The sequence below is a fragment of the Magallana gigas genome, chromosome 1 (genome assembly GCF_963853765.1).
Source record: "Magallana gigas chromosome 1, xbMagGiga1.1, whole genome shotgun sequence".
NCBI classification, from domain to species: domain Eukaryota; kingdom Metazoa; phylum Mollusca; class Bivalvia; order Ostreida; family Ostreidae; genus Magallana; species Magallana gigas.
The window spans coordinates 59,405,952-59,422,981 of record NC_088853.1 but is presented as its reverse complement, the minus strand read 5'-3'; the positions used below and the strand labels follow the sequence as shown (position 1 = coordinate 59,422,981).

At 33.9% G+C, this 17,030-nt stretch overlaps 1 long non-coding RNA gene across 1 annotated transcript in view; it reads left to right on the top strand.

Moving 5' to 3' along the window:
• The window catches only part of LOC117685457 (uncharacterized), a 46,428-nt gene that overhangs the window by 14,400 nt on the left and 14,998 nt on the right, over positions 1-17,030 (top strand). The window contains exon 3 of the long non-coding RNA XR_010711292.1: positions 10,322-10,434. This is a non-coding gene — a long non-coding RNA (uncharacterized lncRNA). The remainder of the gene's footprint in view (positions 1-10,321; positions 10,435-17,030) is intronic.

Below are 17,030 nucleotides of genomic sequence, written 5' to 3'. Positions count from 1 at the left end.
AGAGAATGCACTCGGCCCCGAGGTTGTCACCTCCTCGGGGAAGTCGTCTGATTGTCAAAAAGGACAAGGTAGCATCCCCTGACTCCCCAGCGTGGGTTTGTACTCCACCGAGAGTACCTGAATCAGACATCTGGATGATGTCAGGTTCAGCAGGTCAGGCGCAGCTGATACCTTCCAAGGGGGAAGAGGTCAGCAGGGCATTAAAAAAAGATGAAAGGCACATAGAGGAATATAACAAAGACAATATAGAGGAAAACAAAGGCAATATAAAGAAAAACAAAGGCAATATAATAAAAAACAAAGGCAATATAAAAGAAAACAGAGACAATATAAAGAAAAACAAAGGCAATATAAAGGAAAACAAAGGCAATATAAAGGAAAACAAAGACAATATCAAGGAAAAGAAAGCTAGTACTGCACAAGTTACTAGTAGAACAAGTGGTGATAAATGTTCAAAAAATTTCAATTTGTCTGTACAAGGTTCATTTCATCAGGGTGATCCGATGTTTGGTGAAAATGCTGGAACCCAGTGCGTAGCAAATTCTTTAACAGCATTGGCATATCATAAATTGAAGAATTGTGAAGAATGGCAATCTGAAGATATGAACAAAATATTGGCAACAGGAGACGAGATGTATTCCTATCTACAGTGTAGTTCAACAATTGCAAACAGATATCTTTTGGTAAATGAATTGCCTCAGTTTTTTGAATGCTTTGGTAGAATGTTTGAGTTTAAAGCAAATGAGTCTTTACCAAGTGTGATTAACTTGGCAGATGTAGTGCTGAATTATGATGACTTCAATGCCTATCAGGTATTAGATGCACTTCAAATAGCTTTTGATGACAATGATGGTTGTTTTGTGTGCTTTGGCGGAAATACATTTTTGATTGGGAAATGCCACAGTAATTTTTTTACATTTGATTCCCACTCAAGGTCATCTGAAGGATTTCAAAGTGTTAACGGTAGAAGTACACGAGTATTGTATGAATCAGTACAAGATGTATGCAAACATATCTTGTCTCTGGCTAAATCAATGGGTTATTCTCAAGCAGTTGAATGTGAAATAACTGGAGTGCAATGCTCAATTAGACAGCTTTCATTGGGTATAAAAGATGGTATTGAAAGACAAATGCAAATAAGTGATGAAGAAGATGAACTGAACAAATCTGCAGAGTTTCAATGCATTATTAGTAGTACCGATTTCAAAGATGCTGATGAGGTAGAATTTGTTGGGAGTGAGCAGCATCAGATTAGATTTTTACCTCTTTCTGATGATCAGAAGAAAACACATTGTGAAATCTTAAGAATACCATATTCAATGCAGAAATGTGAAAATCAAAATCAGTATGGACAGGAAATAACAGTGCCAATGACCAGTGTACCAGTTGAGCCAGATGGAAATTGTTTCTTTAGAGCAATCTCATTCTGTTTAACAGGAAAGCAAGACTATCATCACACGATACGTTTAGCAGTATGTCATCATCTGTTGGAAAATGAGTTGCTTTTTACATCATTCTTAAGGCCAGGTCAAACTTCTATAGAGAGCCACATTTTCTCGTCAGGCATGAGGATGGATGGACAATGGGCAACTGAAATAGAGATTCTTGCACTGTCGCATTTACTGAAAACTGAAATTGTTACATACTCATTGAATAAATGGGTAACGTTTTCTGGATTAATGGTAGAATCAGAAAAAAACATGACATCATTGGGAGGCATTTATTTGGATCATAAGAATCAGAATCATTATAATGTTGTTACATCTGTTACTTTGGAAGAAAATGTGTCAGTGACAACATCACAGAAACTATCAGGTTTGAAAGAAAACAGGATAGAAACCGAAAGAGACAACAACGAGAATCTGTTTCATTGCAAAATGAAAGATACAAAGTTCAAAAGTCAGATGTTACTGCTGAAGAAAAAAACTTGCAGAAGAAAAACATGAAGTACAAGACGGACTTAGAATTCAAAAGAAAATGCATTGTAGATGCAAAGAAAAGATACAGAGATGATGAACACTATCGTGATAATTTAAAACAAATCAGTGTTGAAAGATATAAAATAAACCAGCTACACAGAGAAAATGTGAAAGAAAAAAGTAAACAAAAGTATGAAAGAAATGAGCTACACAGAGAAGGAGTCAAAGAAAGAAGCAGACAGAAGTATAAAACAGATCAGTCATTCAAAGAGGAAGTTAAACAAAGAAGCACACAGAGGTATAAAACAGATCAGCCATTCAAAGAGGAAGTCAAACAAAGAAGCACACAGAAGTATAAAACAGATCAGTCATTCAAAGAGGAAGTCAAACAAAGAAGCAGAGAGAAGTATAAAACAGATCAGTCATTCAAAGAGGAAGTCAAACAAAGAAGCAGAGAGAAGTATAAAACAGATCAGTCATTCAAAGAGGAAGTCAAACAAAGAAGCACACAGAAGTATAAAACAGATAAACAGCATAAAGAAAATGTAATAACAGCCAGTAAAGTTAAATATCATTCCAATGCAGAAACAAAGATACAGATAAAGGCTTCTGTGCAAAAACAAAGAAAAGCACTGCACAAAATGCTTGAGAATACTGATGAAGTGGTGAAATCCTTTAAAGATTGCATAAAACATGGACCGGAATACACATGTTGCTGCTGCCATCGTCTTTTGTTTGAAAACCAGGTACAAGGATGTTCACTTCAAATGTATGAAAAAAGTATTAAAGCAGTTCAAGTTGCAAATTTGTGCATTGATAAGAAATATGTTCATAGTTGTACATCTGCATGTTCTGAGAATTGTCCCAAATCACGTACCTGGATTTGTTTTACATGCCATAGAAAAATTCTCAGTGGAAATGTTCCTGCTGAAGCAGCTTTTAACAAAATGTGTTTGGAAGATATTCCACCAGAGCTAAATAGCTTAAATACTCTAGAACAGCATCTTATTGCTCTACATATACCTTTCATGAAAGTGACAATGCTTCCAAAAGGTGGCCAACAAAATATACATGGACCTGTTGTATGTGTGCCATCAAACATAAAGAAAACAAGCAGTTTGCCTTTGGATGGAAATGAAAATCTTTTGTTACGAGTTAAGCTCAAGCGAAAGTTGTCTTACAAGGGAATTTATGAATATCAGTTCGTAAACCCAAATCACATTAGAATAGCTCTCAATTATTTGAAAGAAAACAATCAGTGGTATCATGATGTTGAAATCAACACAACATGGGAGAACGATAATGACCAAAGTACATTGTTCAGGCATTCGGAAGCTTTTGACAATGAAGAAATAGTTGAAGAACAGAACAATGAAATTGAAGAAGTTGCTACAGATACTTGTTTACAACCTGTTGATATTGCTCAAGAAGTCCTAGATCACTACTTTGACGATGTTTATAATATAGCTCCAGGTGAAGGACAAAATCCAGTAAGAATGTTGCAAGAGGAGGGCAATGAAGCAAAGACATTTCCTCACTTATTTCCTACTGGAAAATATTCATGGAATGAAAGTCGAGATGTAAGGATAACACTTTCTCGATATTTTAACAACAGGTTGATGAATGCAGATAATAGATTTGCAAAGGATACTAATTACATTTTTTTTTGTCAATACCTATCTGAATTGAATCAGGTCATTGAGAAAACACAAATTTCAATTCGCAAATCTGTGTCAAAACTTGATGGAGGGATACCAGTCACTACAGAAATGTTACAAAATCCTGTTGTACTTGCAAAACTGCTCAGGAGTGATGAAGCCCTGCGATTTATGCAACCAATTAGAGGAACACCTGCATATTGGTCAACTGCACAAAAAGATCTTTTTGCAATGCTTCGACAACTTGGAATTCCAACATGGTTCTGTTCTTTTTCTGCTGCAGAATTCAGGTGGAATGAAATATTGAGTTCAATTATGCTACAAATGAATGACAACAGAAATCCCTCCGATTTAGATTGGACTGAGAAAAGTGAAATTTTGAGAAGCAATCCTGTTACAGTTGGAAGGATGTTTGAACATAGGTTCCATGTTTTCCAGAAAAATGTAATAATGTCCCCAGCAAAACCAATCGGAGATATTGTAGATTATTTTGTAAGAGTTGAGTTTCAGCAGAGAGGTTCTCCTCATATGCATTGCTTGTACTGGGTTGAGAATGCCCCAAAATTAGATGAAGACAGTGAAGAGAGTATTTGTCAGTTTATTGATAGGTATATCACATGTGCTCTACCATCAGAAGACACTGACCAAGAACTTAGACAAACTGTACTAGATGTGCAACAACATAGCAAAAGTCACTCAAAATCATGTAGAAAAAAAGGAACAGAGTGTAGGTTCAATTTCCCTAGACCACCATCTGAACGTTCATTCATTTCAAGACAATTGGAACAAAATTTGGATGATTCAAGTAATGAATTAAGTTGTGCACAGGCAAAGGAGATTTTGTTGAAGGTATGGAATGAAGTAACTGATGATGCTAATACGTGTAGAACAACAGAGGAAATATTCAGCAATGTAGAGCTATCACAGGATTTATATGAAAACGCACACAGAGTATTGGCCTCTAAAACTACATGTATTTTGAAACGAAATCCAACAGAAATGTGGACTAATCAATACAATCCATGCCTCCTCAAAAGCTGGGATGCTAACATGGACATACAATATGTATTGGACCCTTTCAGCTGCATAGTCTATATTATATCGTATATTTCAAAATCTGAAAGGGAAATGGGAATGTTACTAAAGCAAACAAAAATAGAGGCAGCCGAAGGAAATTTGAGTGCACATGACACCATTAAGAGAGTAGGTTCAGCTTATCTAAATCACAGAGAAGTGAGTGCACAGGAAGCAGTTTACAGGGTCTGTAATCTTAAAATGAAGGAGAGTTCAAGAAAAGTCAATTTCATTCCTGTGGGAGAAAATCCAACTCGACTGAGTAAGCCTCTTCAACAAATAACAAAAAACAAGAAAGTCAAAGTTGGTGAAAATGATGTGATTGCGGACGATGATGATGATGAAGAAAACAGTTTATGGATGACAAATATTGTGGAAAGGTATGAAAACCGACCTCAATTAAATCTTTTCAATGAAATGTGTCTTGCTGAATTCTGTTCAGAATACAGAGTACTTAGTAAATCTGAGATTCCAAAGGGCAAAAAGGAAGGTGTATATGAATTGAGAAATGGAAAGGGTTACATTCAAAAGAGAAGCAGAGGGAAGCCAGCTGTTATACGATACCCAAGATTTAGTCGAGACAATGCACCTGAAAAATTTTATCAGTGTCGTCTACAACTTTTCCTTCCATACTGCAATCTGAATCAGTTGAAACCACCTGGATTTGATTTGTACCAGACTTTTTATGAGAATGGATATGTCAAAGTAAATTCAAACAAAATTTTAGACAAAGTGAAAAGCATTGTGGATAGCAATCATAATTACTTCTCAAAAAATGAGGATGATATTGAAAATGCTCAGGATGCTTTTGAAATGCTTGGCGAACCAGAAGATGCATGGGCAAATTTATGTCCAGAATCAGAATTAAACCGAAGAGAATGTTTGAATGAAAAATCAATCTCAAAGGAACAGGTGAATACAGAATCAGAAGTCACACACGAAGTTGAAAGTAGTGGTTCTGAAGACATTATTTATCATTTGAGAGAAACTCAGAACACTAGAAAAGAGATGCTTCCCTTACTGCGAAGTCTGAATGAGAGACAGAGGCAGATATTTTATGCTGTTCATGAGTGGTGTATTAAGAAAATGTCTGGAGAGATTGTAGAACCTATGCACATTTTTATAACTGGAGGAGCAGGGACAGGAAAAAGCCATCTCATAAAGACAATACACTATGAAGCATCTCGTCTCTTTGAAAAAACTTTGCCTTCCCCAAATGCAATATCTGTGATTCTGACAGCTTTTACAGGAACAGCAGCATTCAATATTGGAGGAAATACCATTCATCATGTTTTTTCTTTAACAAAAGCTTTACCAATTCCATTTCAACCCCTGAAGGAACAAAGTTTATGTGGAATAAGAACAAGATTAGAGCATTTGCAGATTTTAGTCATTGATGAGGTTTCCATGGTGTACAAAAGACTACTGTTTTACATTCATGAACGACTTGTCCAAATCAAAAAATGTAAAAAGCCCTTTGGTGGTGTATCTGTTATTGCAGTAGGAGATTTTTATCAACTTCCACCAGTCAAACAACGAAAAGATGAGAGGTTGTATAAAGAAAATGGTTCATATCCAATTGATTACTGGCTTGATTTTTTTAAAATTGTTGAGTTGGATGAAATAATGCGACAAAGAGAGGATAAAGCATTTGCAACTGTTTTGAATTCACTGCGCATTAGAACGTCTGAATAACTTATATCAGAGGAAGCTTTGACAACACTTCAAGAATGCATTAGAGAAGGACCGGATGATGTTCTACATGTTTATTCTACAAACCAAGAAGCAAATGAATACAATCTCAAAATGTTGCATAGTAATTGTGAAGAACTAATAGAAGTGCAAGCGGATGATTATCAGAAAGACAAGACAACAGGAAAATTAACTTTACGTGATAAACCGTTAACTAGTACCCGAGCTGATGGCCTCTCTGCTTTATTACTTTTAGCCGTGAATGCAAGAGTAATGCTAACGCGAAATGTTAGTGTTGAGGATGGACTAGTAAATGGTGCAATGGGATATATTTCAAATTTTGTGTTTAAAAGCAAACAGCCTGTAAATGCAGTAGAAGTAATTGAAGTCATCTTTGATAGTTCAAGTATTGGTAAAATCCAGGGGAAGATGACACCCAATGGGAATGTGGTCCCAATTAAAAGAGTGGAAGAAGAGATAAATGAAAAAAATATAAAGAGTATTGTCAGACATCAGTTTCCACTGAAACTCTCATGGGCATGTACAGCACATAAAGTTCAAGGCATGACTACCAAGAGTGTTGTTGTCAATTTAGATCGCACTTTTTCTCCTGGGCAAGCATATGTAGCAATCAGTCGTGTAACTTCAAAAGATGGTCTATTCATTGAGACCAATGATGAAAGTGTCTTGCAGAGAAAAATTTATGCTGATTTAGATGTAAAATTAGCTCTTAATAGTATGGAGAGATACATTTTAGATGAGGACTGGATATGCAATCTGACAAAATGTGGAAATTACAAAACAATTCTTTTGTTCAATGTTCAGAGTTTGAGAGGACACTTTCAGGAGATTAATTGTGACAACAGAATAATGAAAGCTGATTTTGTTTGTTTAACAGAAACATGGTTGAAAGAAGAGGAGGATGTTCAAGATATTGAAATTTCAGGCTTTGGCTTTCACCATGTTGATCGAAAGCAGTGTTATGATGATAGCGAAGATCTTATGTCAAAACTGAAAAAAGCAAAAGGTGGTGGAGTTGGAGTGTACAAAAAGAAAACAAAGGAGACAATCTTGATCAATGCTTTGGAATACAAGAATATAGAGGGAATAACTATAGAAATACATCCGGAGGACATTGCGATCATTACACTCTACCGGCCAAGTTTACTGCCTGTGAAAAATTTTCTTGACAGGTTACAAAAAGTGGTGGATTTTTATAAGAGACGTTATTGCAACTTGATTATTATAGGTGACATGAATGAGGATACCAAAATGCAAGGACCCATACAGAGTTTCTTAGAATCAATGGGATTTATGCAGATGGTGCATTTTTACACAACAGAGGGTGGAACAATATTAGATCATGTATATGTAACTGACCGTCTAAAAACCTGTGTACACAAAGTGTCATTGTATTTCAGTTATCACGAAGCTCTTGAAATTCATGTGAGAACTAAATAAAAAAAGGTTCAGATCGATTTGAGTTCACATTTTTTATACTAGGGATTTTTTTTTGCCTGATGAAAAATGAATTTAATTGATATATGATTACTGGTAGATACATTGGTTTTTATGGCGTCGAGCGAAGCTCGAAAGCCATCTAGGGATCGTACGTCCGGAAGTTACATTTTTAGGAGCCAAACAACTCAAATGAGTGCAAAGTTTTCGTACGTGTTTCAAGAAAAATAGATGACATACTTCAATTTCGAGCAGAACTGTACGTCAACAAAACAAGTTTGCAGATTCGAAATGGTTGCCGTCTTTAAAAATGTTCACATTTTATTGAAACAATATGTCTCGGTTTCAGCGGATGAATACACTAGCACCAAGACACATGCGATAGCTGGGCTTACATACTCAATTTGGTTATGAAATGTACTAGCCTGCAAAATAGATGATTTTGTATCCATATCGAAAATTGACAATGCACAAATGTTTGATCTTGTAGAAACAAAACTTCCTAATCGAGCGATAAGTACATCTAGTGAACTACTTTCACTTTGTAAACAACGTGAATGGGTGCTTTCTTTTATCTACCCCCGATCTTTTCGGCCCGTGTCATTTGGATCCTTGTGAATTTTAGATGAAATTGATAATAAGAGACAGAGTGGTTATCAGCAGTATACAATATATAGAATTAAACACAATAATAATTTAAATATTTATTTCCATATAAATAGAGAAAAAAAATCTAAAAAATTTTTAACTCCTAAGATATTACTATAAACTTAAATTTTCAATTGAAATTCAAAACTTTTTAAGAATTAGGTGAGCAAATTTGTAATGAATTGTAATTTTATTAGTTATGTGATAAATAACATTTTCTATTTTTTTTGAAAAAATTTTTTTTTTGATAATTTATGGAAAACAAAATACCAGCTTTTGAACTTGGTCATTTTTTGGCAAAATATTGCATATAGGGTACCATCATTGTATGGATAAGTCCTCCTACAGTTTTCAAAATAGGAAGTTGTTCTTTTGCAGATCAATTAAACATATATCAGAGGTATGCATATTGCTAGGATTTAGATTTTCGATAATTAATGAAAATAATACCAGCTTTTGAACTTGGTCATTTTTTGGCAAAATATTGCATATAGGGTACCCTCATTGTACGGATAAGTCCTCCTACAGTTTTCAAAATAGGAAATTGTTCTTTTGCAGATCAGTTATACATATATCAGAGGTATGCATATTGCTAGGATTTTAATTTTCGATAATTTATGAAAAAATTACCAGCTTTTGAACTTTGTCATTTTTTGGCAAAATATTGCATATAGGGTACCCTCATTGTACGGATAAGTCCTCCTACAGTTTTCAAAACAGGAAGTTGTTCTTTTGCAGATCAATTACACATATATCAGAGGTATGCATATTGTTAGGATTTTGATTTTCGATAATTTATGAAAAAAATACCAGCTTTTGAACTTTGTCATTTTTGGCAAAATATTGCATATAGGGTACCCTCATTGTACGGATAAGTCCTCCTACAGTTCTCAAGATAGGAAATTTTTCTTTTGCAGATCAGTTATACATATATCAGAGGTGTGCTTATTGCTAGGAGTTTGGTTACTGATAATTTATGAAAAAAAATTGCTTGTATTTTGGTTACTGATAATTTATGAAAAAAAAATTAAGTCATTTTTTGGCAAAATATTGCATATGATATAGCATACCCTCATTGTACGGATAACTCCTCTTACAGTTTTCAAGATAAGAAGTTGTTCTTTTGCAGATCAATATACATATATCAGAGGTGTGCATATTGCTAGGATTTTGATTACTAATAATTTGTGAAAAAAATACCAGCTTTTGAAGTTAGTCAATTTTTAGCAAAATATTGCATATAGGGTTACCTCATTGTACGGATAACTATTCCTACAGTTTTATAGATAAAAAGTTGTTCTTTTGCAGATTAATTGTACATGTATCAGAGGTGTGAATATTTTTAGGATTTTTATTTCTGATAATTTATGAAAAAATACCAGCTTTTGAACTTAGTCTTTTTTTAGCAAAATATTGCATATGAGGTACTTTATTTCACTGGATATGGGTTGACATGGATTATGGATACAGTTCACATATAAAAAGAAAACCCAGTTAGCTGTCTCATTGACAGCTTTTCACTTGTTTAAAAAATTATTTAGGTTTTTACTCTTCAAATTAACTTTAACTCGACGCCATTGTGGCCCTTCAGGCCTTTGATTTTTGTAAGCCATAGTCTTCACAAGATTAGCTAATCTTCAATATTAAAAAAAATAATATGTTGCCTTTTCAATTTGAAAGAATTTTTACTTAATACCTATAGTGAAAGATGACATTATATATTATTCAGATGAGATGTTTAATTATCTGTGTAAAGTGGATTTTTATATATAAGAGTGCAGTGCTGAATTTATGAGATAATGAGAATCAAATTGATACTGTGTCTACTATATTACATATCAGTAGTTATTGTTTTCATTGTTGTTTTTACAGATCTCTTCTGAGACACTGGTTATATTTGCATCAACATCCAATGCCTACAGAAATCCTAACAGTATGTGAAATGTACATAAAGTGAAGAACTGAAGAATATCTACAATTTGAAGGTAATAATGTCACAAAAATTTTGAATAATGAATTGATTTACATTTCAAATTGCTGAGACTTTCAGAAACTGTATTTGCAATTAATTTAAAAGGAAAAGTTCATGATATACATTGTATTCTCTGTATTTAATACATATCTGCACAACATGTTTATACATCTTGCTAGTAAATTCATTTAATATTTCAATATTTTTAATAAAGAAATCAGAGTTTAATACTTTAAGTAACGAAATCTTACTTTAGTTGTCAGTGAAAGATAACTTAAGAATATGGGCAAATGAAGTGAGTCAAATGCCAGTAGTAGTGCAACAATTTAATGGAGATGAATTTCAATGATGACAATTTTTTTTTCCATATTTCATCAAACGGTTTAATATTTAATATTTGATCAATTTGCAAAAAGTAAAAAAAAAAAATTAAATATTTGATTTGCTATTGAAATACCATTTACCCACCAATGTGGACAAAAAGGGTCATTTTCTAAAAACACCATTTTTTCACCTTACTGGGTTTTAGCTTCATATTAACCAAATTTAGCATAAAAATATACACTTTATGGTCAATCAAAAAGTGATACACTTTTACGGTAAATACTTTTATGACACAAAATTGATATTTTTCCAAGAAAAAGCTAAGTTTATTTATATCATTAGGAGTTGTGTTTGCATAGTGGTTAGTATTTTAAAAATGTGATACTCAGGATTGTTATTGCTAGTGTTCAAACGCCTCAAAAGTCTTGTTTTTTTTTCATTAAATAATTTTTGACAGGAAAAGTTTTCTTTAGAAAAGTTTTGTCTGGCATAATGTCATGAATTTGACCCACGAGATTCTACTCTTAATACTAAATTCAGAAATTAGATATGATTTTTATTTATGGTATCTGAAGGCATTCTTGCACATGATGTTCGCCTGACACATTTTCAAGGCAACATATACTTAACATATGCTTATACCTAAGGCCACAATTAATTTTTAGATTCTCATTCACGCCCACCCCTCTGAAATTAGCCAGCCCCGTTGCATTTTATTTCATTTTGAAAAAAAAAATCATTTGAAAAAAAAAATGGGCTCAGTATAGAAGAAATTCAAAACATTTTAATGGCTGCCTAAACATGTGGATTACTGTTTGATTCCAGTCATGTTTGTTATCAGAAGGATACAAATGTCTTCATGCATTAACAGTTAAGTTCAAATAAAATGTAATTTAAAGATTACAAGTGGATTTGTGTACATATATTAGCATTAGCAATTTAAAAAGAATAGAGTTGTTGTTCTTTCCAGAACATGAATGGTGAAAAAGATGGTTTTTAAAAAATATCTTAAAAATCCGCTCACCCGCCCTATAATTTTTTGCAAATTAGGATGAGAATCTAAATTAATTTTATGTGGCCTAACTTGAGGTTTTTTAAAAATTAGGGAGTATGTAAAAATTTAATTTAATGAGACCGATTTGTGGTTTTTTATTAGCTCACCTGAGCTGAAAGCTCAAGTGAGCTTTTCTGATCACATTTTGTCTGTCGTCTGTCTGTCCGTCTGTCCGTCCGTCCGTCCGTCCGTCCGTAAACTTTTCACATTTTCAACATCTTCTCGAGAACTACTGGGCCAATTTCAACCAAACTTGGCACAAATCATCTTTAGGCAAAGGGGATTCAAAGTTGTGAAAATTAATGGCCACACCCTTTTTCAAGGGGAGATAATTAGAAATTAATGAAAAAATTTGAGAAATTTTCAAAAATCTTCTTCTCAAGAACCATTAAGCCAGGAAAGCTGAAACTTGTGTGGAAGCATCCTCAGGTAGTGTAGATTAAAAGTTGTGAAAATCATGTCCCCCAGGGGTAGGGTGAGGCCACCATGGGGGGTTAAAGTTTTACATAGGAATATATAGAGTAAATCTTTAAAAATCTTCTTCTAAAGAACCATTAAGCCAGGAAAGCTGAAACTTGTGTGGAAGCATCCTCAGGTAGTGTAGATTCAAAGTTGTGAAAATCATGTCCCCCGGGGGTAGGGTGAGGCCACCATGGGGGGTTAAAGTTTTACATAGGAATATATAGAGTAAATCTTTAAAAATCTTCTTCTAAAGAACCATTAAGCCAGGAAAGCTGAAACTTGTGTGGAAGCATCCTCAGGTAGTGTAGATTCAAAGTTGTGAAAATCATGTCCCCCGGGGGTAGGGTGAGGCCACCATGGGGGGTTAAAGTTTTACATAGGAATATATAGAGTAAATCTTTAAAAATCTTCTTCTCAAGAACCATTAAGCCAGGAAAGCTGAAACTTGTGTGGAAGCATCCTCAGGTAGTGTAGATTCAAAGTTGTGAAAATCATGTCCCCCTGGGGTAGGGTGAGGCCACCATGGGGGGTTAAAGTTTTACATAGGAATATATAGAGTAAATCTTTAAAAATCTTCTTCTCAGAAACTAATCAGCCAGGAAAGCTGAAACTTGTGTGGAAGCATTCTTAGGTAGTGTAGATTCAAAGTTGTGAAAATCATGACCCCCGGGGGTAGGGTGAGGCCACCATGGGGGGTCAAAGTTTTACATAGGAATATATAGAGTAAATATTAAAAAATCTTCTTCTAAAGAACCATTAAGCCAGGAAAGCTGAAACTTGTGTGGAAGCATCCTCAGGTAGTGTAGATTCAAAGTTGTGAAAATCATGTCCCCCGGGGGTAGGGTGAGGCCACCATGGGGGGTTAAAGTTTTACATAGGAATATATAGAGTAAATCTTTAAAAATCTTCTTCTCAAGAACCATTAAGCCAGGAAAGCTGAAACTTGTGTGGAAGCATCCTCAAGTAGTGTAGATTCAAAGTTGTGAAAATCATGTCCCCCGGGGGTAGGGTGAGGCCACCATGGGGGGGTTAAAGTTTTACATAGGAATATATAGAGTAAATATTTAAAAATCTTCTTCTCAGAAACTAATCAGCCAGGAAAGCTGAAACTTGTGTGGAAGCATCCTCAGGTAGTGTAGATTCAAAGTTGTGAAAATTATGATCCCTGGGGCTAGGGTGGGGCCACAATGAGGGGGGGGGAGGGTGTTAAAGTTTTACATAGGAATATATAAAGTAAATCTTTAAAAATCTTCTCAGTAACTAAACAGCCATGAAAGCTGAAACTTGTGTGGAAGCATCCTCAGGCATCTCGACCCAATGACACCTTGGCCAAGGGCATTTGACACCTCAGCCCAGACAGGTCGGCACAAATTTATTGACACTTCGGCCCATGTAAAAGACACCTCGGCCGAATGAAACTTTCGGTTCTACTAAACATAAATATAAAAAAAATAGGGGCAGATAATTACTTTATCTATTCATTGATTTCTTCTTTCTATCTCTCTTTTGAAGATAAGGACCAACGACATGAAATATTGAGTTGGTGCTAAATGTGATAAAATTGTCAGATGATATTTAGCATCAAAATTTTTGTACAAGAAGCACACATGATTATTATATTTAAAATTAGTAGGATCATATTTATTTAATCAACTCAATGATTAGTATATCGTTATTACACAACATTAATGAATTAAGTTCATTTAAAGTCTATAAAAAATATTTTTTATGTGGAAGGTTAGATAGAAACAAACCTAAATCAGCTTTTAGTGAAAAGGTCATGTATATTTTTTTTAATTAACATCGATATGTACAATAAGCGCATAACTTCGGACATCGGGTCACACTTGCATACATGTATGATTAAACCTGTCAATCAAACTATGTGTATTTGTTTCATTGGATGGTCACACGTCTCATTTTTTTTTTGTCAACAGCCAATTGAAATTTGATGACTTTAAGGTTGTCGAAATCTTATTACTTAACTTTTTTCACTACAATAATACATGTAATAGAGTATGTGAATTTTGTAGATTGGAAATTTCAGTGTTGACACACTTGAAATATATATTAGTGTTAAATCTAGGATTAAAAGATTGCAATATTTAGATATTTTCATGAATTTATTAAATCTACAAAGATTGACCAGAAAGTGGACACAATAAAAATATTTTGCGTAATAATGAAATGAAATGTCATGATGTGTTGTTTCTCTGACGATTTTGTAAATCTGATATGGGGTGGTAATCATTCGTGACACGCGTTTGTGACTCGAAAGGAGAGTGCTGCATCCTCTTGTTTGTTTAACTATTAGCGTCATTGTCGTTGTCGAAATTGTCGTCATTTTCTTAATTTTACTTTCTTGTTTGCTTAACAATTAAAACTTAATGGTCTCATTTTTTTTTTAATTCAATTTATTTTACAAGTATTTGATATGTAATATTTTGATAAAATAGATATGTTAATAAAATAAAAACATTTAAATCAAATATTTTTGTTTTAATTTTGCTTGAACCGAGATGTCTTTTATGTGAGCTGAGGTGTCTCAAATTTTGGGCCGACCCGTCTTGGCCGAGGTGTCCTGGGACCGACATGTCTGACATTCCTCAGGGAAAGGGTGGGGCCATGATTGAGGGTCAAATTTTACATTGTAACATATAGAGGAAATCTTCAAAAATCTTCTTCTCAAGAACCAATTGGTCAGGGAAGTTAAAACTAATGTGAAAGCATCTTTATTTAGTGTAGATACAAGACTGTGAAAATCACTATTGCCGGGGATATAGAGGAGCCATTATTTGGTGTTGATATTTAAGACGCGTTTATTTGAACTTGAAGAAATCGGGCTCGGTATTCCGGAAACCGATTTTGCAGTCGGCAGCCATATTGCCAAGTTGAAAGTGTGTGCTTGTCTCCTAGTTTGACGATTACATTTGATTTAGCTTCATAATTGTTCAGGTTCTGTTCAGGTAAAGTGATCGAATGGCATCAAAGTGACCGAATTATGCATTAAGCTATCATATATATTTTATCGATAGACGATGAATAATTTATTTGTTGCATTGTTTGTGCTTATGTTTTAAAACATGTGCCGGGTTTGCATAATCGTGAGTTTGAAGCTGCTTTAATCTACGATGTTTGTTTTTATGTTTTCTGATATCGATACTTAAATTCATGTTTTTTATTCTGCCATTGAACAAGAGTTGCAGTCTTGCAGAGACATAATGCTACTATTTGGGGAAAAAAAAACTTCGGAAGTTTACCGATACAAAATTTTACAAAACGTTTGGTGACTTTTTGTTGTATTTTTTAATATAAAAAAGGGGACTTTTAGCTGAAGACAGTGCATTTAAAATTTAAAAACTGAATATCTGATTACCGAACTTGTTTGGTCAGCATTAATGATTTATTCGTTTGATGTACTCCACATTTTTCATGATAGACGGTAGATAGGTAGATGCATGTTTGTCTTCTTTAATTTTCTCTCTTGCAAATGATAAGTCATGGTAAAAGTTACAGACTATTCTTTATTGTTTATCATACTGGGAAACTAAGCTTAACAAAATTAATGTTTACAGATGTTTAAAAAAATTAATCTTAATATCGATTGAATATAGACAATCTCTTTAAAAAAGCAAAAAACAACAGTTATTTGGTAGGGGTTATTTTAATAGGTTTGTAAAAGTACATAGAAGGAATCAATTTTTTAATTTGTCCTCATATTATGTATAGCGTGTATACAGACAAGTATTGTCACTATAATGCCACATAATTCCTTAAATTGTTCGATATTTATAAATACCTCTTGGTTCAGACAATGTTCATTCAATAGTATGAAAAAATCCAAAGATTTCCTCTTGAAACGCCCCCTTCTAGCTTGTCGGGTATCAATACACAGCTAAAAATAAAAATAATACAGGGTTTTTCCATTGCCAAGGAGATGAGGACGCCCAGATGCTAATGTTGAAAAATTGCGCGAAGTGTCCCCAGTACTTCCGAATGGAGAAAAGGTGTCAATTATAAATCTCCGTAGGAAATATGTTTTTGTTCCTGTGAATTTTTACGAGGGAAAAATGATAATGTGTGAATGAAGTTATCTTGGGAATTTCATCAATTTTAATTACACTTCTGTCACGGGTACCTGTATGTGTATTTTTATTAAAAATCATTCAGATATGCTGCATAAATATCTTGGGACATACTTTATAATCAATTTGTAATTTATGATCAGTAGGAAAGGTCACTGATATATGACAATCGATTTGAGATTTTATAATAATTGGCACATGTATTAAATTAAATATCGTCAGCATTTTGGGTTTTAGAATTTTAATTTGGATATGGATAATCTATAGTAGAATTTTCAACAAAATATAAATTGACTTGATATTGAGATATCAGTGATTGGGAAGGACCTGTGCCACGCGCCATAGTCGCATTTAAGAGAAAAATGGCGCATTAGATCAATTACTCTACGCGCCGAAGTGCGCATTCAAATTTCTCATCGGTTATAAAAGTTTTAGCGATGTCCGCTGGAAATTTACTCTGTACAACTTAGCTAATCGTCTTTTAATACATTTGTTTTAAAACATCAAATTTCATTGGTCGTGTTTGGTAAAACAGAAATAAACAACCAATAAAAACGTTTCCACTCTTTTATGCGTGGTAGATTATTCCAGAATTTCCTCCGAAAGAGAACTTGAAGTCGCCCAGTATTCTGAGTTCTCAATTATGTAAACTAACCCCAAATGCAGTAAAATGATGATTATCTA